Source organism: Dasypus novemcinctus, chromosome 8 (genome assembly GCF_030445035.2).
Source record: "Dasypus novemcinctus isolate mDasNov1 chromosome 8, mDasNov1.1.hap2, whole genome shotgun sequence".
Lineage (NCBI taxonomy): Eukaryota > Metazoa > Chordata > Mammalia > Cingulata > Dasypodidae > Dasypus > Dasypus novemcinctus.
The window spans coordinates 63,790,160-63,814,904 of record NC_080680.1 but is presented as its reverse complement, the minus strand read 5'-3'; the positions used below and the strand labels follow the sequence as shown (position 1 = coordinate 63,814,904).

The 24,745-nt window shown below is 35.9% G+C and overlaps 1 protein-coding gene across 2 annotated transcripts in view; it reads left to right on the top strand.

Moving 5' to 3' along the window:
- MLLT3 (MLLT3 super elongation complex subunit) overlaps window positions 1-24,745 on the top strand; it is a 303,624-nt gene that overhangs the window by 258,865 nt on the left and 20,014 nt on the right. The gene's annotated exons all lie outside the window — the stretch shown is intronic.

Here is a 24,745-nt window from a genome sequence, read left to right as displayed (position 1 = left end):
GCTGAGGGAGAAGATTAAGCAGATGTCAGGTTTGTTTTAGCAGGATTCATGGCTTAGCCACCTTCCCCACAAAGCATTTTATGCCTGGCATCCTGGGAAGGCCACTGACTAATTCATTTGATCCATCTGTTGCCTTGGGAGACATTATGGATTGGTCCTTCCAACTACGAACTTCACAGGAGGTCTCCCAATGACCTTTGGGAGATTGTGACCTTTTCTACCCCTGTGGGACCATTCCTTCACCAGCCTTTCTTTCATACAGGTCACCTTGGTCTGAAATCTTTTTTTCACCTCCCAAATAAGGGCACACATTCTTTAATGGGCTCATTAGAAAATAATAAGATTGAAATAGGCTAGGACTCTGTGGCTACTGGACTCAGTGTAATTTTTTCTCTGGAAACCTTGTTTCTCCCAACTCATTTTCTGACATTTTATTCCCTATTTTCTTGTTGCCTTTTTTCCCCCAGGGAAGAGATTTAAAAACCTGGCCATGTTTGTTACAATTATGCCTAACCACCAATATTCTAACATTGACCATCCCCAGGCAAGGGTAACATCTTATGGGGTAGAGGGGGGTGTTGCAGGTAGCCCCATGTGGGTAGTGCAGTTCTTGCCTCCAGGCTGTAAGAGTTGCAGGCATAGTCATGGAGTTGGCTTCTTCTTTGTGGATTCCACATTTGCCTCTTTGGGGTATTGCATTAAATTATCACCACTTATTGATTTCCCTCCAGCGATGACTGAGGCATTCATTATACTAGCCTTAAGCTGTTACTTCACTAACTCAGATTGATCTCATCAGTTGGCTAAATGTTTAGGTCATATCGTAGGAGCCATACCTGGGTTTTTTTTTAAGTGTTCACCATCATCTTGTTTTGCATTCAGATTGGGAAGTGGGACTTTTTCTTTGCCTTTCTAGCCCTACAAGTGGCAAATTCTTGAAATCCTGATTCTGCAGGAGGTACCTATCTCCACCTTTCCTCACCTTTTGTCCTCTTTTCTATGTTATGTTTTGTTGTTGTTGTTGTTGTTATATATCAACTCTCAGCTTTCTTCCAGAAGCCTGTGTGGGAATCCAGCAAGTTCCTTACCATACATATACTGTGGTGGAAATATTATGAACTGTGTCTTGAGTTATTTTCCTCATGTGGAAAGAAGTAGAGATGACCACACTGAATGATTTGATAGAGTTTTTGTGAAGGATAATTAAAATGACTATAAATCTTTTTTAGATGTGCAGTCTTACAGGAATGATAACTCTTACCAATCTATGAAGAAATGCTTTCAAGAAAAGCATTGGTTAATCAGAACCAATTTATTAAATGTTTAAAAATTGACAGTCAGAGGTATATCTCAAGTTAAGCTTATCTCTTTGTGTTACCCTAATTTTCTTTGGTTTTAAAGTCTATTTACCTGTCCCTGTTAAAGCATGACTAATTATTACATATGACCATTAAAGACTTTTTTTTTTTCTCCCTTCTCAACTACCATTACTTCTGCCAGGCAATTAAAGGTAGTTATGCCAGGAATAGGTGTTGGAATAAAGAAGGAAGGCATTGCACACAATTTTCATAGCAAATAACCTAAGACATTCAGACATTTGTTAAACTATGTCATTGACTAACTTTGAAATTGAGGGAACATCTTTATAGCAGGGTCCACTGAAGATATTATTACAGTTAAAGACATTGCTACAAAATGAGTAAAATGAATATTTAGCCTTGGAAATGCAACAGTCAACATGATGAAGTAAGCACAGTATTCTATGAGCAGTTGTCACAAATCTTTAGAGTCCAGAAACTAAGGATTGGTAAGTCCTATATTGTTTCCTAATAAAACTCTAGAATTGAATTTTTAAGAATGTGGTTAATGAGCATTTGAAAAAGATTGTGATTTTCACTAGGTTCTAATATGTTATTATGCCTAACTAATATAATTTCTTCATCTAGTATAAGGTTGACTAGAGAATGCAATGACTTGTTAGTGTTTTAATGATACCTTAGGATAAGGCGGAGGAGAAGTACAAACTGGATGATACTTAAGCTAGTGGATTTGTGCTGGTTAAACAAGTACATTCAGAGTCCATGTCAGCCTGAGCACCTGTGGAGGGTTATAGAGCCGGCATTTTTTCCTGTCCTATTTGTTATGTTTACAGAGAATTTCTTAGAGATAAGGAAGGCATGCTCTCTAGTGACCCAAAGCAGGGAGGGGTAGTATATTTCATGGCATCCCAGAATTATGATTAAAAATTATTATCAAGCTGAAATGCGAGGCTAAACCCAAGAAAACGAAATTTAACAGATAAATGTAAATCCTTCTTTTAAAATCAGGTAATTATTTGGATTTGTAAAGAATAAAGGGTATTGGCCTTAGTGATATAAGGAGCTGGAGGATGACCTTGGGGGTTTTAGTGGAGTTTTAGCTCTAGATGAGCTAGTTTTAATAAAAATATTGTGTATAAATCACCATGGGCAATTATAGCTCTGTTACCTTCTGCCCTTGTCACACTGTACCTGGGTTTTGTATTTGGTTTGTGTCCCACATTTTAAAGATGCTGACAAAATAGAAATGTAGCTTAGAGGGCAATTTCTGGTCCCCAAAGGGTTTTGTTTTGTTTTGTTTTAAAGATTTTATTTATTTATTTCTCTCCCCCCCCCCCCCCCCCGCCCCCCGCCCAACCCCAGTTATCTGTTCTCTGTGTCTATTTGCTGCGTCTTGTTTCTTTGTCCGCTTCTGTTGTTGTCAGCGGCACGGGAATCTGTGTCTCTTTTTGTCGCATCAGCTCTCCGTGTGTGCGGCATCATTCCTGGGCAGGCTGCACCCTCCGCGCTGGGCGGCTCTCCCTACGGGGCGCACTCCTTGCATGTGGGGCTCCCCTATGCGGGGACACCCCTGAGTGGCACGGCACTCCTTGTGCGCATCAGCACTGCGCATGGCCAGCTCCACACGGGTCAAGGAGGCCCAGGGTTTGAACCGCGGACCTCCCATGTGGTAGACGGACGCCCCAACCACTGGGCCAAGTCCGTTTCCCTCCAAAGGGTTTGACAACCGCCAGGCATGCTTTAAGGAAAAAGATTGGAAAGAGGAATGGTAATTACCTTTATTTTTGAAATAGTGTTCCTGGAGGTTTTGATGAACAGTGGATTCGACTTCTTGGTCAATCAGGGCACTCAGGCAGTATAGAGAAGTGTGGGAGAGGCCCAGAGTGAGCAGGTTGGACTCCTACAAGGTTTCTGCTGATTTTTGTGGCAAAATATAGTGTCTTTTTCTTAAGTTGTTTTCTGTTTTTAAGCTTAGATAGCACCTGGGCTTATGTAGTATATCAAAGTAGTAGAATAAAATGGAAAAAGTATAATATACATATTCTAAAATCTTAACTTTAACTTTCAGAATTTCTACTTGTTCATTGGATATCTACCCTTCATATACTGTCTTCCTTCTGCTAACTTCAAGTGTAGGAATTTCCGCATTTGATAGTGACAAAGAATTATATTTATAAATTTTTTACCTTGCCTTGTTTCTGGAAAAAATAGTGTAGTTTAGAAATAATGCTTATAGGCAACAACATAAGATTAGATTTAAGAGAGATAAATGTGGAAAATGAATCAGGGGACAGATAAACGTAGGATCCTTATGATAGAGTGGTACATTTTCTCATAAAAATGAGAATATTACATAAATGAATAGATAGACAAATGAATGGGACAGGCCAATTATTCCCTGTGTTTTAGACTGCTCTCTCATACTCTTAGGCTCATTTTATATGTTCATTTGCTCTAGCTTGATGTCTTTTGGTCCCATGCCTTATAGTAATAATTCACTTATGCTACTCACTCTCCTATGGGAACAATCAACACAATTCCCCCAGGTAAAATCTCTCTTACTTAGTTCTTACATTTGTTTTGTCTGCAGGAACTTGTTCTGCTTCCTTGTCTCCTCGTTTTCCCTGCCCCTTACCCATTCTTAGATATTAGCCAGAATCTTTTACACAAAGATGATCAATCATATAGATGTGATTTTATTTCTACAAAATGATTAACCAGTATAAATTGGTTTGTTTTTATAAAATCTTCCCGATTCCCTAGGAGAGTTGGCATGGCCAACCAAGAAATCAAGGATCATTGCCTAAAAAACTGTTGTCCAAAATAGTCATCAAGGGAAATGTTCTCTGTTTTGATCTGGTAGTCTTTATATGGGTCTATACATATGCTAAAATTAATGGAGCTGTACACCTAAGATTTATTGTATGTAAATCACACCTCAATTTAACCTATAAAATATCAAATTTGACTTATTATTATAGAAAGGAAATTATTTCTCATTGTTAATTCATACTTCTAACTTTGGTTTTAGGAAAGAAACTTTAATTGCTCCCTATTATGTGAGTATTTTGGAGAGATTTCTGTTTTCATGTTTGAACAGTAGTAACCAGTTTGCCAGAGTTCTCAGTACATGTGAAATATTGATATAAATAGGAGTTGAACTTTTATCTATAACCTGGACCAGAAAACCTTGGAAGGCAGATATCCTGTCTGGATTGTCCAGCACAATTTCCCCAGGGTGTTCACACATTTCCAGACTCATAGTAGCCACACAAGAATGAGTCAATGAAAGATAAATGCACTTTTTGGACATACAAAATTTGCTGATATGCTTTATACAAAAGAGTCAATTTATGACTGCCTTGGGATCAATATTTTTATTTTATCTTTTTTTTTTTTTTAAGATTTATTTATTTATTTAATTCCCCCCCCCCCTCCCCTGGTTGTCTGTTCTTGGTGTCTATTTGCTGCGTCTTGTTTCTTTGTCCGCTTCTGTTGTCGTCAGCGGCACGGGAAGTATGGGCGGCGCCATTCCTGGGCAGGCTGCTCTTTCTTTTCACGCTGGGCGGCTTTCCTCACGGGCACACTCCTTGCGCGTGGGGCTCCCCCACGCGGGGGACACCCTTGCATGGCACGGCACTCCTTGCGCGCATCAGCACTGCGCATGGCCAGCTCCACACGGGTCAAGGAGGCCCGGGGTTTGAACCGCGGACCTCCCGTGTGGTAGACGGACGCCATAACCACTGGGCCAAAGTCCGTTTCCCTTTATTTTATCTTTGCATACTTCTCTCTCCATTTTCATTTCACATTAGTGCTACTTTTTGTTTATCAGTAAGACTATTTAACAAGGATTTATGTATTGCTTTCCAAACCTGAACTATATTTACAACCATGGGGAAAAATTAATATCCTACTTTTTAGTACTCTATTTAAATGTACCATATTCTACCTCCAAATATCTCAACATATTTTTCTGATATCTCAACATATTTTTCTTATGTAACACTATGAAATCTACTACCAGTCTCTTTGGCTAATGACTCACATTTTATCTGTAGTTCATTAGAAATGTTGTTGCCAAACTCACCATTAAATTATTTTGGTTGATTGTCATACCATTCCCATTTTGGGAACTTCCATAATAATCTGATGGGCCAAATGTATTACACAATGTCCCAAAGTATACATAATTTAATTATATTTTAATCTTTCAAAGCATAGGGATTGAATTAAATTGCCTTACTGGACAGCATAAGAAAAGGAAAACCAATTACATGAGCAATTGTCAGTATATATTCAGTATAGTTTTTTTTTAAACAGCTTTATTGAGAAATAGTTCATGTACCATACAACTCACCTACTTGAAGTATACAATTTAGTGTGTTTTAATATATTCACAGAGTTGTACAATTATCACCACAATCGATTTTAGAACATTTTCACTGCCTCCAGAAGAAACTCTGTATCCTTTCACTATCACCCTCCAATTCCTCTATCTCCCTCAGCCCTAGACAACCATTAATCTACTTTCCATCTCTCTAGATTTGCATATTTTGGACAATTCATATAAATGAAATCATCTCATAATATGTACTCTTTTGTGACTTCTATCACTTAACATGATGTTTCCAAAGTTCAACCATATTGTTGCATGATGAGTACTTCATTTCTTTTTATGGCTGAATAATATTTCACTGTATGGATATACCACATCATTCGTCTGCTGATGGACATTTGGGCTGCTTCCACTGTTTAGCTATTGTGAATAGCTTTGCTATGAACGTATGGGTACAAGTTTTTGTGTGGATTCAGCATAGTTTTATATAATATGCTATCCATGAAGCACTACCTACTGATTCTACAGCAGCCTTTGGAGCCCCTGATATTCTTCGTGGTATGATTTTTCTATTTCTCATTAACCCTGAGCATCTTGAGAAGGTTTGAAGAATTCTGACAGATGTTAAAGGAGATGGATTATTTGGACATTGGACTGTCCCATTCTGAAATGAGGTGGACTAGGTAGCCTTGCCTGCACCCAACTTGCTAGTGGGGTTAAATCTATTTCTTCAAGTCTTTGTGAGAAATTGTCCTGAAAGAGCTATCTTTTGAAATCATTTTTTCCCTTCCTTCCTGTGTTCCCTCCCTCCCACTTCCTCTCTCCTGCCCTACCCACATCCTCTCTTCTACCCTCTCCTCCCTTCTTTCCTTCCTTCCTCCCTCCCTCCCTCCCTTCATTCCCCCCTTCCTTCCTTCCTTCCTTCCTTCCTTCCTTCCTTCCTTCCTTCCTTCCTTCCTTCCTTCCTTCCTTCCTTCCTTCCTTCCTTCCTTCCTTCCTTCCTTCCTCCCTCCCTCCCTCCCTTCATTCCCCCTTCCTTCCTTCCTCCCTTCCTTCCTCCCTTCCTCCCTCCCTCCCTTCTTCCCTTTATAGTCATATGACTATTTAGAAAAACAGAATTTTAAAAACTTGCAGTTTGTCTTTGAGTTTTTCTTTGGTAATTACCTTATTCGCATTGCCCTTCTGTGGTATATTCTTTTGGGGGAGAAATAGCCTTTTTCATTATTAAAAAGAAGACAAATGCTACCATCTTTGTCCTCGTTCTTTGATTTTTCTTTTAGCTAACTGTTCAGTTTTATTTATTAGAACAAGTTTTCCAAAACAGCAGTCAGATACAAATGTTTCAACTCATCCAGTTCTTGAGCTACCGTTTTCTTTTTGAGTAGGTTACACAAGGATAAATCTGGTTAAAGATTCTTGTACGAGAAATTTCTTCTAAATGAGACTCAAAATACGGATGTTCTTAAATGCTAATTTGGATTTAAAGCACACATTTATTTTGCTTGGCTAGGCATTATTTTGGCCGATAATTATGTAACAACTCCCTCTCCAAATGAGCCAGTCCAATATTTCTGTTTAAAGAACTTGAACTTCCAAATATCTAAAGCTTATCCTTTTTAAAGACTTGAACTTTTGAAACAATTAATGAATTGCACTTGTTAAATGAGTGACCTTTGGATACCCTGCCTATAGGGGTTTGTAGTGGCTTTGGAATTCTAATTTTGTAACTTTTTTTCCAATGGCCCCTTCTAAGATGTTGCTGTGTCAGAGGATCTAGGTGTTTATCTGGTAAAGAGTAATTTATTTTGTAGAGGAGACTTTTATTTGTACACATTCAACAAGTAATTGTCATGAAAACTCACTAGTTAGAATAATATGTTACAATTTTATCTTCTACAGTAACTCTGAGAAACTTGGACAGCAAGATCAGAACATTGCTCTTTAATATGATGAAATTAAATTGATATTTTGGGGCTGCTATAGGACAGAGTGTCTTAAGCTGAAAACCATCTAACTAGTGAACACACAGTCATTAGGTTTTTTGCAAAAAGAAAACCAAAAAACCCCAAAACCAAGATATCTTATGTTTGTAAACAAAAATATACTGAGAGAAATAATAAGCCATTTATATTAGAGAAAAGTGGTTTAACAAAGTTAATAAAGATCCACCCCACTATGAGAATGGTGGGTATTACTGTGGTAAGTAACCGTAGGATAGGAACTGGCAAACTGCAGCTTGTGGGTCAAACCTGGCACACTGCTTGTTTTTGTAAATAAAGTTTTATTGAAACATAGCCATGCATATTTGTTTACATATTGTCTATGACTGCTTTCATGGCTGTAAGGACAGAGTTCTAACAGAGGCTGCACGACCTGTGACACCTAAAACATTTACTATTTGGTCCTTTAATTTTTAAAAAAAGGTTGCCAACCCCTGCTGTACAAGGTAAGTAAAATGTATTTCCTATCCTCAAGAAGCTTATCCTGTGAGACTGTGGAGGAGTGACTAGCACATATATTCAGATAACTTGTACACAAAGTGAAAAATAGAATAATAGAATTAATAGTGATGAAAAGGACAAGAAAGGTCATCTTAGTATATTAAGATCATATTGAGCAGAGTTTATATGTTGGAGAGTACAGATATCAGGATAAAACGGCATTTGTGGTCTGTAATTCTTTACCTGGGTTGAGTTCAGAAAAGTTTGGAATTTTACATATATCTAGAAAATAACTTGGTTGTCTTCATAGGAGCAAGAGTCTCTAGTACTGAAAACATAAAAAGCAGTTGACATTTCTTCCTGAGAATTCTGTTGGGTGTAGACAATTCAGTGTGATCAAATATTCACTTGGCTGTGTCATTCAAGCACATCTTTAGAATAGAGGCTTGGGCATCTGTGGAATGGGGTCTGTCACCTCCAGTGATGTCTGTGGCAGCTGAAAGCATCTATAAATAGGTTTTGTCCACTCCTGCAAGGTTCGTTACTCCAGTGATTGGGCTTCCAAACAAATCTCGATGACAGGAACCAGACCAACTCCTTAGTCTTTCTGGAACAAAGCTGAACCAAGAAGAAGAAAACCACACAAATTTCAGCAGCTGAATTTTCACGCTTAGAGTTTATTGGCTTTTAAGGAAATAGGCTTACTATTTCCTGACTACAGGAACTACTGACCAAGAAGGATTTGAATGAGACTTCTTCCTGCTCTTTGAAATACCATCTCTTGAAAGCTGTTCTCCAAACATTATTTTGTAGCACTTCAGGCACAGAATAGACTTCCCCAAATGTAAACTAACTGATAACATCACTCTTGTATTCACCAAATCTGATTGCAAACTCTCATTTTAGTTAACATTATGTAAAGTAGGTGCCTTCATATGGTGCTTTTCTGACCCTTTTAACCAAATGACACACATCTCTACTTGTTCTATATACCAAATACAGAAATGATATTGCCAACTGGAAATGGGAATTTGGTTTCAATCTAAGGGATTACAATGCTATCACACCAGAATTAAAGTGGAGTCATAGGCCAGATTGCTAAATGTGCAGATATCACAGAAAGCAGAGATTCTAGTTTCCAGCAAAATGCACCTAATCATCAATGCCAGAAAGAGACCATTGACCTGGATCTTGTCTGACCAAAAGTGTCATTTCATTTTGGCCTCAGAAGTAGAATTTACTTAAATGGAATACTGTGTCAATTAGTGGTACATGACAATATGAAACTCCTCTTAGGTGACCTTTTGAAAACACTAGCCTAGGGTAGTGACTCTCAACCTTGGGGGATTTTTGCCCCTCACACCCACCCTGGGGAGCATTGGGCAATGTCTGGAGACATTTTTGATTGTCATGAGGAGAAGGGGGTTGCTCTTGGCATCTAGTGGGTAGAACACCCTACAATTCACAGGACACTCCCACAACTAAGAATTATCCAGCCCAAATGTCAGTTTTGCCTAGGTTGAGAAACTCTAGCTTAGGGGTTTCTCCTAGGACATTGAAAAAATATTCTTAGTTGGTATTTCAGCTTACTAGGAAAAGTTATTAAAAATTTCTCAGTTCATTTTGGACATGAAAAGAGAGTATTTCTCACTGCTTTAGGATGATCTCAGTTGACCGTGGAAAAGAAATTTTGTTATTTTTGTTTATCTATTTCAAGCATATACATATTATAAAATTTTTTTAAAATTACAGAATAGTTTTATAATGAAGAAAATAATGCTGTGATCCCACCACTTATTTGTACATCTTATTCAAGATTGGAAATACCATGATTCAGCCATCAGCACAGTCTCTTTAGGGAAATAAAAAAATTTCCTGGGCTCTCATCCTGCTTACATTATCTTTCTCTAACCCCTTCTCTTCAAATACTACTGCTGTCACACAAAGTTTAGGGCTAGCTTATCAGAAAGTGATTAATTAAGCTATGAATACCTGGGTAGAGTTCCCAACACCAGAAGTTCTTACTAATATTTAAGTAGAGTGAGGAAAATGTTCTGGAGAATTTTTTATTTTATTATTTTCTATATATATATGTGTTAATAGTCTAAAGATTTTTTTTAGGCACCTTTATTCCTGGTAGTTTTCATTAATATTTAGTAATTTTCCCATCTGAATCTAGAAGTAACTTTTTCCTTTTCTGGATGAATTTTCTGTTGATTATGACATCTAAACATGCAAGGGAGAAGAAAAGACCAGATACACTAGCCCATCACACAGTGGTAGCCCTGAACTTCAAAAGCCCCAGGAGGGTGCAGCTGGGAAGCACTATATTTTCTGTACTCTTGGTGAGTTAAATTTGGTTTGGCAGAGAACTTTTAGGAGTAGATAAGGCTATGTAAGTAAAACTTTGCAGTTTTAGCCAAAGAAAACAGACTGTAAATTTGATGACTCTTTGATTTATGAGTACCATATGCAGGGTCTTTTGATCTTTAGGATTCAGTAAACCAATGAATTGATATTTATCAGAACTCCATCACATGGGATGAAATCTTAATTTGCCTGTAGTGTTGATGCTAATATAATTATCTAACACCTGCATCCCATTGATGATAATTGTGTCAGGTTATATTAAATTTTAATGATAGATGCAGAATGAACATAAAAACAAGTTTTCATATGGCATTAATGTTGGAAACACTCATTTCTAAGGTATAGCCAGTATGCTTACTTCTGTGTGTAACAAAACCTCTTACTAGGAATATAGGATCTGCACATAGGGATTGTGGCTTTGGGGGGTGGGGGGAAGGGAAATAACTTGAAATTGATGCCACCACATGGGCCAATGTTATATAACAACGGCTACTCACACTCTTAATTTGTTAGACAACATAAAGAAGTTTCAGTTGAGTTTGGGGTTTCACCCCACCTTTGAATTCCTTTGTAATACTTTTATAAAGTAGCAAAAACCACAGCATAAATATTACTGCCATCAAACCATCAAAATTGATCTGTTTTTGTCTTTTTACTACCAAGACAAGTGAACGTTTGACAGAAATGTGTATTCTGTAAAATGGAGATGGAAGATGTCAAGAGAACAGTATCAAAATATCAGTATTTTCTTTAAATAGATCTTTTTTCTGGAGACTCTTGAGGCTCATGTTTTTCTGCAGGAGGAAAAACTTCTGTGGTTCTCAAGCTACGGGATAACCTAAATGAATTTCACTTTTTTGTATGAATTATTATTTAACGAGGCAATTCTTATAATTCTCATCTTTGTTTTATGCTGTTTGTATAGATACCCTTTTTAGAATGTCCTATATTCAGACATGGAACTAGGCATTTTACCAGCCCCTTGCTCCAGGAGAAGTTTGAGAGAAAGTAAGCTTTAGATCATCTGAATATATTTAAAGTGTCAAATGTATTTCAGGGAAGACAGTAATGGGGGCAGGGAGGGGGAGAATGTACAAGTCAAATTGACTCAGACATGTCTTTTCTTATATCATAATTTCACAGTTCTTTTTTTAAGATTTATTTTTTTATTTATTTCTCTTCCCTTCCTCCCCCAATCCCCCACCCCCACCCCCCAGTTGTCTGCTTTCTGTGTCCATTTGCTGTGCTTCTGTGTCCGCTTGTATTCTTGTCAGCGGCACCCAGAATCTGTGTCTCTTTTTGTTGTGTCCTCTTGCTGTGTCAGCTCTGCAGATGTTTGGCCCCATTCCAGGGCAGCCTGCACTTTTTTTGTGCTGGGTGGCTCCCCTTACAGAGCGCACTCCTTGCACAGGGGCACCCCTGCCTGGTATGGCACTCCTTGTGCGCATCAGCACTGTGCGTGGGCCATCTCATCACACGGGTCAGGAGGCCCTGGGTTTGAACCTTGGACCTCCCATGTGGTAGGTGGATGCCCTATCTGTTGGACCAAGTCCACTTGCCCACAACTCTTCTTATGGATGATAAATACTACCTGATATGTAGTCATCAGTTATTCCATGCTTTGTTTTAAATGCTTTACTTGCATTGTCTACATTCTCACATGAACCATATGAATTAGTGCTGTCATTAATTTCATTGCCCAAATTTATAGATGAAGAAACTGAGAACTGGAGAGATTATGTTACTTTTTTTTTTTTTTGCTTGCCTTTTTATATAACATCCATCTCTATCATAGAGCCAATAACTGCATTTGGCTTTCTGCTTCTCACTAGCACAACTTAATATATATGAATCTCAATATGTATGCATGTACAGTATTACAGGTATAGTTCATAGTATATATGCCTGTCTATAATGCCCTACCTATTTTCTCTTTTTTCTCATTTTACTGGCAGTTGTTACTGGAACTCCAGTTATGAATAGAAGCTTAAAATTCATGTTTGTTATCTCTATCTTTTAATTTGACAACCATTTATTTGCATAAGAAAATGTGATCCTCTGTAATGACTTTACGCTATTTACAGGGTAGAAGTATTACTGATAGGTTGACAGAGTCATACAGATAAAATACCCTGTAAGATAAATAGGTCCTGTAACATTTATATCATATATATATATATATATTTTTTTTTTTTTTTTTTACTTTGTACATCATAAAGTCCTGCAGATTAGAGAATAGAGTTTAGTCAAGTTTAAAAGTCAGACTTTAGAGAGATGTTCTCCGATACTAAATTAATGTGATTCAAGAGCCAGACCTATTAGGAAAAATAGTTGAGTATTTGACATCTGATCTCCCTAGCAGAATGGAGGCTCACCACACATACGGTAGTATCAGATGGAAGAAACTAGCTTCTAAAACAGTTTGGGATGGATGTTTGCTTCTGATTAGCCTGTGTGTATGTGTGTTGGATGAATGAGCAACTGGGAAGTCATGACCATGTGTTTGCTGTCATTTAAACTGCCAATCTAATCTAAATATACATGTGGGTGCCGGAGGAGATGTCTTTCTTTTCAAGAGGATCATTCTTAACAGCTCTCAACTTCTTGCCGACACACGTGAACCTTGGGGCACTTATGTTTTCCTGAGTGTTACTCTGTTTTCTTTTAAAAGAGGTGAGGATGATTTCTTTGCTTGCTGTCTTTCTGATTTTTAAGAGCCAGCTATATGCAAAGTTTATTTACTCTGAGCAGTAACTTCATAGGAAAGATAGCTTTTAGATGTGATACAAGGTAGTGAAAGAGAGGGTTGGGAGTGGAGGAATGGGTAAAAGCCACAGAGCGTTTTAATATATGGAAGAATTCAGGAAAACCTTATTAATATTAGGTCACTAATTTGCATATCATGTGCATTAAGAAAAATTTAGAGAAAAGTTTATAAATACATGTTTTATTGTATAATGGAACCCCAGTGTGCATTTTCCCCCATAGTGATTGAAAGCAGGAATAAAGATACCCTTCTCCTCTGACTTCAAAGCATTTACATTTTTTTCTGTGAGACAATTTTATAATACATATAAAAGAAATTGAATTTTTTCTATTCATGATTGTAGTATAGAATATTATAGAATTCCTTTTATTTGCTTAGGGAAGCTAAGTATCAGACTGCTAATTATCTTACTATTCTGAAATAAATCAGATCTTTTCATTCAGAGAAGACTAATATTGCTCTTCTATTTTCATAATTAAATAGCTTTTGGAAGCCATACATTCAAAATATTCTTCCTCATTCACATATTTTTATATGTAAAAGGAAACTACAAAATTTACCTTACTAAAAACTACTGGAACATCTCTTATCATCTAAGCACTTAGAGTATTTGCTAAAAATTGGTTATCCCTTAATTTACATTAAGCTGTTATTCCCGTAATATCTTTTTGATAATCTTGGAGAGACTTCATTGCCTTTAAAAAAATCTATTACTATGTAAATTCTTATAGAATGTACATGTATTTAATTTTTAATTAATTTAATATTTATACTGTGCCCATTTGAATGAAATTTGGGTTGGCTTATAGATTGATATATGTGACAAAAATACACTAAGATAAATAGTCACAAAATTTAAAGAACAGCAGTCATTCAACATTAGGCAGTTTTCACATATAGGCAATAAGGTCTGCCATTTTTTTTCCTGAAGAAATATTGCCATTTGTAGTTTTATATTTAGAATATCAGAAAGCATAGGATTAAAGAATTACAAGGAAATTAAAGACAATTTCCTTTTTAAATGTATTTACTCCAGACTAGTTTCAGAGAAAATAGAAGTTGATCATAGTAAATCCCTTTCATTTCAGGAAGGATAATATTTAGTAAATTATATTCTAGAGCAATAAATGGAACTATCATGGTCCTCTAAAGTACATTCTCTCTCTCTCCTTCTCTCCCTCTTCCACTTTTCCCCCACCTGCACTTCTCTTTCAATTGCAGTTTACCCAGGAAAGACATGAGAATAATGTCAAAATTTATAATTTGTTTCAGAGTTTGTTTTTAAGAAAACATCACTTTCCTGACTAATTTGACTTTCAGTTTGCTAGCAGCCATCTAAAAAGAAGATAAAAACCAACCAATCTCTTAAGAGATGTTTACGTCAAATGCAATTAAGTGAAAAGAAGGATATATGTTTTCTACTTAATATCCAGCCCTTGGTCTTTTAAGTGTAGTGGATAAAATATAGTAAGTACCCTTTGCTATATAGAAAGAAATCTGAGTGTTGCTAAGTTGTGCTGAAGTTTTATAATTATATATATATATATTTGAAACATGTTCTTGTATGGGTATAGCGTAATGTTTATAGAATTGGGCTTTTCCTGAATAATGATTCTATGTACAATAAGAAATGCTTGTTTTATAAAGATTAAAAACAAGCTTAGGCCTTTAAATCACCCCTGAGATGTTGAAATTGAATGGGTTTCTGAAGACCAATTCAGAAACAGTTCCAAACCATCCTTTACGAATGCTGTAAATCATTCGTACTGTTGCTCTAATTGAACAGCGTGGATCTGAACCCTCATTAACTTGTCTGTAAGGAAGAGAAAATTGAAGAGAGCAAGGAAGAGGCCGAGGAGAAGACCTTTAGCCGGTGCTGTCCTGAGCTGCCATTGTTGAAGGACATCCTTTGAGCTAATTTCAGTCTCATAAAAAAAAAAATCTATTTAGTGATTAGTAACCAGTGGATAAGAGCAGAAAGCCCAAGTGAATAAAGGCAATAAATACTGAAGTCCTTGGGATAACAGCCTGTAAAACTGTCAGAAAGCATTGCTTAAGTGACAAAAGATAGCCCCAAATAACAAGAAGTGTTAGCTCACTAGGCAATACTCCATATTCATGGACAGAAGACGTAATTTAGTTTTCTTCAAAAATAGAGGTTCTTCTTGAATCTAGTACCAGCCCCTCTTTATTTATTTGTTTGTTTTGGATGGTGTATGTTTGTTTTAAATTTATAGTTCATTGCATTTGCTAGTAAGTATCATTATGCCTATATAAAGATAACTTGTTTCTAAAAGTAGAGCTATCATTACTGAAACTTCTGTTTAGATCCATCAAGTTCTACTTACTTGTTAAGAATGTTTAGCCTAACTGGAGCGAGTGGGTGAGTATGTGTGTGAGTATATTTTTAAAAGGCAGATGGTTAGAATTTACAGGCTGACAAGTGTCTTTTTCTTGTCTTTGAGTTAAAGTCTGAAGTTCACAATTCTTAAATATTTCTCCTTAGGGGGAAAATAAGCAAATAAAAACAGAAGAATATAACTTTATACTATAAACTGTTTTATTATTACTCTGCAGTATTGAGATTACAAATAGTGAAAATCTTACCACCCAGTACTTTAGATTTGTTTTCAGGGTTAAAGAAAATTCAAGATGATTGAATAACAGGTCTTTATTCTAAACTCTTATTGTTTTGACTACTATGTTGATATTGGGCATTTGAATTACAATGTGAAAATTTGAATTATATGTTTTACAGTTTTACAGTATAACCTTCAAATCTCAAATGTGTTTTAGTGATGTGATTTCAGTGTATTTAAAATATTGTGCTTCTTCAAGTTAGAAAATTTTATCAGTTTTATGGGTGTTTGCTTTTCAACATCTTGGCTGTGAGAACCAGAGGTGTCATTCACTTGAAGGGGGCAGATGTTAAAGGTTCTCGCCCCTGACTCCCTAATCCCAAACACCCTTGAAGAAGAGAAACGTTCTTCTATTACCCAAATAGGCATCTTTCTGATGGTGAGAAAAGGCGGTAAAAGGCAGTAAATCTGCCTTCTCATTATGAAGTGCAACAATAGATTGATTTATGGAGAAAAGCAACTGTTAGGCTTATATAAGATGTGTGCATGGAAATGCAGGTTTCTTTAGAGGCTGATGAGCAGAGGCATTCCTCCTATTCTTTACAGGAATCTAATATTACTAATCGGGAATATGTAATTCTGGATAACATTTTAAGAGGCCACATTGAAAACAAAACAAAAAATCTGCCTAATGTCTTCACATGAGAAGAGTCTCTTAAATGTGTTATCTTGCTATTTTAGTTCATTTTCAATAAGATTCTTAAAAACAATTCTGGTTTTATAAACTTTTGTTAGAACTTGGCATTTTAAACGTAGGTGAAAGAAGTATAGCATGTTTTAAACTTAGGCTGTTTATAAAATTTTCAATTCTCATTTAATATTGTATCTTTTTCAGTAAACATTATACAAGAATAAGGTTACAAAGAAGATAATTTTAAATTTTCTGAGGGAATCGTGTGAAGCATTTTGTGTTGAGTTTTTGTTTAAAAAAAAAACTAAGTGCACTTTAAAATCTTTTAAATACATTTGTGTAACCTATTCAAAAAAGAACATATACAGTATTTCCATTTAACTTGAAAATTAAAATGTCGTAATCTGCAGTTTTGAGCAAAAAATACTGTAAAATACAAAAATCTGGATTGTCTCTGAGTAAATTATCATGATATTGCCCTATAAGTTTAGCATATATCACTCCAGAATTTGAAATCTATGTGAAAAAATTAAGATATAAGCAAGTTAATTATAAATTCAAAACTGATAAGCAGCTATAGAGTTGGCATTAATACTCAGAGTTGTTATTAAAACTCATCTCTCAGTAAGTAGTTTTTAGGCATCTATCCCCAGTATATGTATATTTCTAAATTTTGGTAATAGCCTGTATATAAAAATCAGAAAATTTAAAAGGAAAAGATATAAAATAAATATGAATAGAGGTTTTACTATTTTCTTTTACCCCTTGAATGATTTTCTTGCACACATCTACACATATACATATGTGCATACTCATACCCAAAAAACTTTGGAGTGCCTTGAATTAGATGAAAAGACCCCCATATGTTAACTGGAAAATACACTATTTTAATTAGGTAGATACAAGGCTATGAAGAAAGAATCTTTGCAACTATCGGCAGTCTTATCGTATGGACTGAATATAAGAAAAGTTGCATTTTTTACTTGGTGGTCATTAGTTTTAAATCAACATTTTCTACCGGTGGTTTTTAATTATTTTAGAAATCAGAGTACTATGGAAATAAGGTCTCAACAATAAAATGAACTCTTAATGCTGCTGCTATGATAATAAATCTAAGCTTCACATCTAATGGGGAAAATTCTGCAAGATAGTCCAAAGACTAAAATTAATAAAACTTCTTGTCATTTGTGTAAGTCTATAAAGATTCTGTTGGTGTCAATCGAATGCTCTATGAACATTTTTATGTAATTCACTTTTAGGAAAGGTCTAAATTTAATAAGCAAATGCAGTTAAATGTCTTGTGAAAATGATCTTTACAGGTATATGTAGTTAGTGCATTCAATTAATTACCACCATTATGATTTCCTGAATTTATTCTATTTAATTTACTTTAATATTTTAAATTTTATAATCTAAAACCAAGCAAGAGCTATAACCACAAATTTTTAGGACTTTGTTCACTTCCTCGCTGCCCTTCTATGTGTAAGGAATCCTACAATAATTTTCTATTATTTCAATCTTCTGGACTCTGCACAGGTAGTTTTCTTTACAAATAACTGAATAGTTGTTCTGACAACAGTTTCAGGATCTTATTATAAACTAATAAGCAGTGCTGTTTTGGTGTCCATTGGTCAGTTCTAATAACAATTAATTATGGCATAAGTCTATCAGGAACCTTTTTTTTTTCTTTCTATTTCTCTTTCATTAGACATTATATTGCTCTAAACCCTCTCACTTGTAACTTTTTTCTTTCTCTATCCACCACCCTGAACACACAAAAAGAGAAAGAGACCAGTTAAAAGAGAAGTCTCTGGTATAAAAAGTAAGTGTTGTATATAATGACCGGTTGTAAAGAAACTCAACTTATATGCACATGATATTTGCTCAAGGAATAGTAATATGATTATAGGTGAAGCAACTGTAAGTGATCTGTTTCCAGATGATTTTTCGTTCCTCAAGTTCTTAACTAGTAAGAATTCTTGAGCCAGTGCTCCCTTTGAACACATCTGGCACATACACTATCTTGCAACAACTGGATTTTTTTAAAGAGCACATGTTCTGGCCATACAAGTCAGTAGCAACCTTCAAAGTAAAACTGGTGATGAGAGATAAAAGACTTGAGGCTCTACTGCTTAGAAGAGAGGAAGCTAAAAGAAAATTACAGCCATCCCTAAGTGTGGAAAAGGGTCTTACAGAGAGATTTATAGACCCTTGTTCCCCAAGGCCATTTAATTTCCTAATGGGATTTTGTGCTCTCAGATAGGGAGTGATGAGTATAAATGATGGCATTTAATAATAATAGTGAAGATAACATTAATAATGAAGAAAGCTGATGGGATTGTAAAATCAGAGGCACCTCAATATAAAGCCAATTATGTTGGCATGCAGGATGATTTTATGTCTGTAAGTTGAAAATGTAACAGAAATAAGGATCTCTCCTGTTTTGCCAATGGTTGAAGGGTAATTCTTGAAGTCTTGCTCAATTATCAGAAAATGACTGGCCTAACAATAGCTTTTGATTATATAAGGGCCCAAGAGGCTGAGTACGATGAAATTTAACATCAAGTTCATTTCAATTGTTAATATACTTACAAATGGAGAGCCTGCCAAAAAAGAGATGTAGTGTCCTCCCTGTGGCTTTACAGATTTAAATAATGCTTCTAGTAACAAAGTTTCCAGTTTCTGACTCCTGTGTCCTTTCCCTAATTTCACCTGGTTTTCGAAGAAAGAACTGTTGGTAGGTTATTTAAAGCATTCCGTCTATTTCGCTTCTTGGAGGTTATGGGGTTTCATATTGAAGAGTTAGGAAAAGAGGGTAGATCACCTTTGAAGGCAAATAACATAAATAATTGTACTGTGTTGCCTGGCATGTTTGCTGATCCTTTTGATGAGTGCCAGTTCAGAGGAGAAGCTTCTCTGCTTTTCTTTACAGTACTTACTGAACCAGTGAGGTGAGTAGCCAGGTAGCCAAGATCCATCGTAGTATTGACTGGATAAATGTGAGAAGCAACTCATATAGACATAAAAGACACTGGGATGAAATACTGTGTTTTATCACTTACTAGTGCTTTGGGTATGAACATGTGATGTCTCCTATGAAAGCAGAGATGCTCAGTACATTTCACAGTGACTTAGAAAACTTTTCCCTTGACACTAATGTTATACAAAGAATGTTATTGTCAGAATATTTCTTTGAGTTAACTATACTTTTTGAAGGTTAGTATGTGTAGTAGACAGAGTACTGGATTAGAAGTCAGAAAACTTGGTCCATCTAAATAAATCCATCTAAATATTACCTACTAGTCATTTATTCTCACAATTTCAACATCTGTAAAATAGGGATAAAAATGTGTTCTATCTTCCCCATGATAGAGCAAATGAAATAAGGAATGTAATAGTTCATTACTATACTTAAGAGGTTAGAATTATTGACAGATATTTGTCCAATCTTATTTTTATATCCCTCTCTATTTAATAAGGTTTTGTTCATTTAGAATATTTATTTTGAAGCAGTTATTAACCTAAAGCAAAAAGAAAATGAAAGTTCTCTTGTTTCTAGCCTTTTAGCAAATCATTCTTGCATTACTCTTGTCAGATCAACTTAGCCTAAGTGGTTTTTTTAAATTACTTTTCAATACTTATTTAGTTGCTTAACTTTGGCCTTACCTTTTACTGACATATAATGGTATATATATGTTCATATGTATAGGTAATATAGTTCTAATATATTACCTATTAGTCAGAATTGGTAAGAGATTTCATCTATATGATGAGAACATTTTCAACAATTCTTTAGAAGGTATATGTTACTTTTCTTTAAAATTAAATGGGTATTTGAAAGTTGAGTTTCTTATAGAGGAAAAGCTATATGAGGTAATCTTTTAAACAATTTTTATGCTAAGCAGAAAAATCTGTATTATGTATAAAATGATAATTATGTTTTTTACACTTTTAAATTAGAGTAATTGTAGGTTTACCGATAAATAATGGAGAAAGTGCAGAGTTCTCATATTATCCCTCCTCACACACACAGCTAGTAGCTTAACATTTTTCATCAGTACCTTTGTTACAATTGATGAAAAAATAATATAATTATACTATTAACTATAGTCCATGGTTTGCATTAGGGCTCACTCTTTGACTCTGTGAATTGCACATTCTAATTATTTCATATAAGTGAGATCATAGAATATTTGTCCTTTTTTGTTTGGCTTATTTCATTCTACATCATGTCTTTAAGTTTCATCAATGTTCATTCAAGGCTGAATACTTTCCATTGTATGTATATACCACATATTGTTTATCTAGTTGTAGGTTGATGAACACTTGTGTTGCTTCCATCTTTTGGCAATTATTAATAATGCTGCTGTGCATCGATATGCAGATATCTTTTCGAGTCTCTGGGTATAGAAGTAGGATTTCCAGGTCATATGGTATTTCTATAATTAGCTTTCTGAGGAAGCACCAAAGTGTTTTCCACAGCAGCTGTACCATTTTACATTCCCACCAACTATGAATGATGGTTCTTATTTCTCCACATCTTCTTCAACACTTGTTATTTTCCTTTTTTAAAAATAGTAGCAATTCTAGTCGGTGTGATGATGATGATTTTTTTAAATGAATTAAACTGACTAGAATCTAATACTTTTTCAGCGTGAAATTGAACAGGGAAGTAAATAAAATGTATTACATTTGTGTTTTCTTCTTTAATTAGAATTCATCCTTGACACAGTCTTTCTGGATGCAAAGAAAAAATAATCTTTATTGTAGGGTAAAGATTTTTTTTTCTAAACAAGATAGACATTTTATGAAAAAAACCTATCAATATGTCTGAAATAATCTCTATTTAGCTAGTTTTAGTATATTCTCTTCCTTTTCACCAAAGAAAGGTATATATTATTTCCCCCTTCTTTAAAGACAGCTTTAAAAATCAAGTTATTGAAATTCTATTCATAAGTATAGTTGCCCATTAGAATGAGCATAGCTACTTCAGTCTTCTGCTTCCAGAAGGAAGTCTGCTCCCAGAATAAGGAAAAATGCCAAGATTTTACAAGCCCTCTCTTGTGGCCTACCTTGACAGGTGTTCTCTTTTGAAGCACTTAACCTTTAATAGTTGTAAACATGTGGTTTTTCCTACTTGTCTTGGACAAAAGTAATCCTCTGTAGAAAATCCATTACAAAATGGTTTTGCATAGCCTTTTAATGCTGAAGATTGCATTGCAAATCTTGGTAGGACATTGTTTTGGTAGTAAAGGTATACCTTGTTTAGTCAGTAGAGGAGTTTATGACCTATTGTAAGAGTGGCAACCATGTGTTGATTAGCTACCATTATAAAGGTGTTGTGCAAGGTGTTTTTACTTTATTATATCAATTTAGGGGTTATCACTTCTACATGAGATTCAGTATCAGTGCCCTCAGTATGCCTATGAGGAAACTAATGCTTAAGCCATATTCCCCAAAACATATGCTAGTAAGTGATAGAATTGGGAATCCTAAGCCAATACTTTTACCAGTGTGAAGCACAACATTTAGAGAAACTTCATGACTATTACTAGATTACCCAGTAAATCAGCTAAGCATGGGCTTAGGACATCAGCAAAAAGAGGCATAATTTTGTTTTTAGTGGGAGAATTTACATATTTCAGAAACAAATGTCAAATTATTAGTAGTAGACCAGGGGAAAAAGCAGAACCTCATTGGACTTACCTACACTTATTTTTTGGTTTAGTGTATAGATACGCACATTTTAAATATTTCTTGGGATTGGGTGTGGAGAGAAGCATACCTTGATCTTATCAGTCCTCAGGGTGTCTCTAGAGATCTTAATCTAGCCCTGTTTATGGTGAATTTTTTTGTAAAGCAAATAACCTTCTCTGGTTTATATAGTCATCCTTGATTTGTGTTTTTGGAGGGTAGATCTGAGTTTTTTGAAATTAAAAAGCAGACTTAAAGTGTGCTACAGCTCTGTTTTGTTGGACTTGATGAGATGTAAGACCGTGTCAGCTTCATCTAGTGGCAGAATACCTTTCTGAGCACTTAACATTCAATTGCATTCCCCTGGTGGTCAGCTTTACTTAATTTAAGGTCCATGCACCACAACAGGATTGTACATACTTCATAAACGTTTGTATTGAGTGGCAGCCTTGTTCTAGCCAAATGCTTTCTTGCAAAAGGCGTTTAAAGAGTACACAGTGATACTAGTCTGAAAAGATCAATATGAGTCTTATTTCTCATGATGTATATGCTTATGCTTTATGAAATATTTTAAGAGTCTTTCAAAAGCACATTTTTTTAAATTAAAAAAAATATAGGTATTAACCTAGAATCAGCAGTGCTCAACCTGGAATTTTCATTAATGACATCCGTTGAGGTTTTGAAATGTAAAAAAACTTGGACTCCCACCCCAAACCTAATCAATCATCATTATAAAGTGCCCTCCTCCCCTTAAATCTGCTGCACATCTATGGACCCTAGATCAGTGGTTCTCAAAAGTGTGGCTGGTCCCAGGCCAGCAGCATCAGCATCACCTGGGAACTTGTAAGAAACCCAGGTTCTTGGCCCTACCCCAGACCAAATGACTCAGAGACTCTGGGGTAGGGCCCAGCAGTCTGTGTTTTAACAAGTTTTTCAGGAGAATCTGATGTCCATTAAAATGTGAGAATCACTTTCTTAGATAATCTCTGGTCCCGTGTGTGACAATTCTACAAATGCTTCTCGTGATTGCCAGAAGCTTCTAGGACATTGCTGCCCATCATTCACTCAACAATTTATCCTTCTCCATCCAACATATTGCTTTAAACATTCTATTTGTATATTCTCATTGAATTGATGTCATCATTTGTAGGCTTCCTCAAATGCTTTGTAGAAGAGACACAGTGTTAATCTTAAATGTTGAATTAAACAACTTTTCTCCTGTTGTATTGTGTCCTTTACTATTTGTGAGTTTTCTGGTGGTTAGCAACTATACAATTATTAACCTTGTGTTATGGTTAAGATGCTAAAAGAAGGCTGCCTCAGATTTGGTTCTGGCATGGGCACAATGCTTGGACAGATGGGTCAAGTTTTTATCCTACTTAATGCCACTCTCAGCAAAAAGCTCTGGTAGAAGGGCTCCTTTAAGCCCAGTGCAAAGTGTACTGGCCAGGCAGGGTGAGAAATTAGAGCTCTCTCTGCTCCCTGAAAGGAAACCTCTCTTTTGGCTCCCAAATGGTTTCCAGAGCTATCAAAATAATACCGTTTGCAGGCACTTTTCATGGCTGAAAAGAGCAACTTGGAGAGGAAAAGGAGTACTCTGCGGACGCCAAGAGAAATGTTTTGCAGCTGGGCATTGCACATTAATGCTAACTGAATGCTCTTTCAGCTGTGTAACTCGCCGTTGGGGCTCAACAGTGGAAGAGCCACTCAACAGAAATGAAGAGTACCTCACACGGGCGTTTGCACTTGTAAACGAACTCTTCTTTGTGGGCTGAAAACAATGATGTGTAAGACATTGTACGGCAAACCTCAAGTAAATCTCACAGTGGTGAAGGGTTGGTGGGCCGTCTGCTGCTCATTAGAGACCCTGTCTGGCTCTTTTCCTGCAGAATGAGTGGTAGATTGCTGACACCTGTTTTCCCATCCAGCCTGGGGATGTGAAGTGTGTATTTAGGAATGCCTGAAAGTGCTTCCTTGTGTCTGAGTTTGTGGAGCTTGGTGTTGCTTGGGAGGAAGGGAGCATTTCAGCACTGGGAATGAAGAGAAAAAGTTGGAGGTGAGAAACTGTAGTGTAAACTGAACTGAATCACATCCTTATTTGGTTACTTCTGACTGTGCTCTTAGTTCATCTTCCACATGGCACTGAAAACTTGGTCACCCATTGAACAAAGTAGAAAGTTGTGTCCTGTACCTGGGAAAAACTCTAGTATTTCTTGAATAACATGAGTGTGTAGCTGAGATTATGAGTACATTAGAAATGGGGTGGAAATAGTTGACTCTTACAAGCAAATTTATCAACCTTATTATTATAAAATAAATTTGGCCTTAAATATGGGAAATTCAAGTGTGTTGGTGGTATGATCAAATTCTTTCACACTTCCGTCCATATTTGTGCTCTTCACATCTTTATCTGCTATAAAATTGCTCATAAAAACTGGCAGACGGCCTAATATGCTGCTCTCTGTCGCAGATATTGAGTGCCTTCTGTATGCAATGCATTAAACTAAGCACGAGAGGATAAAAGGAAGAACATACAGGCCCCACCTTT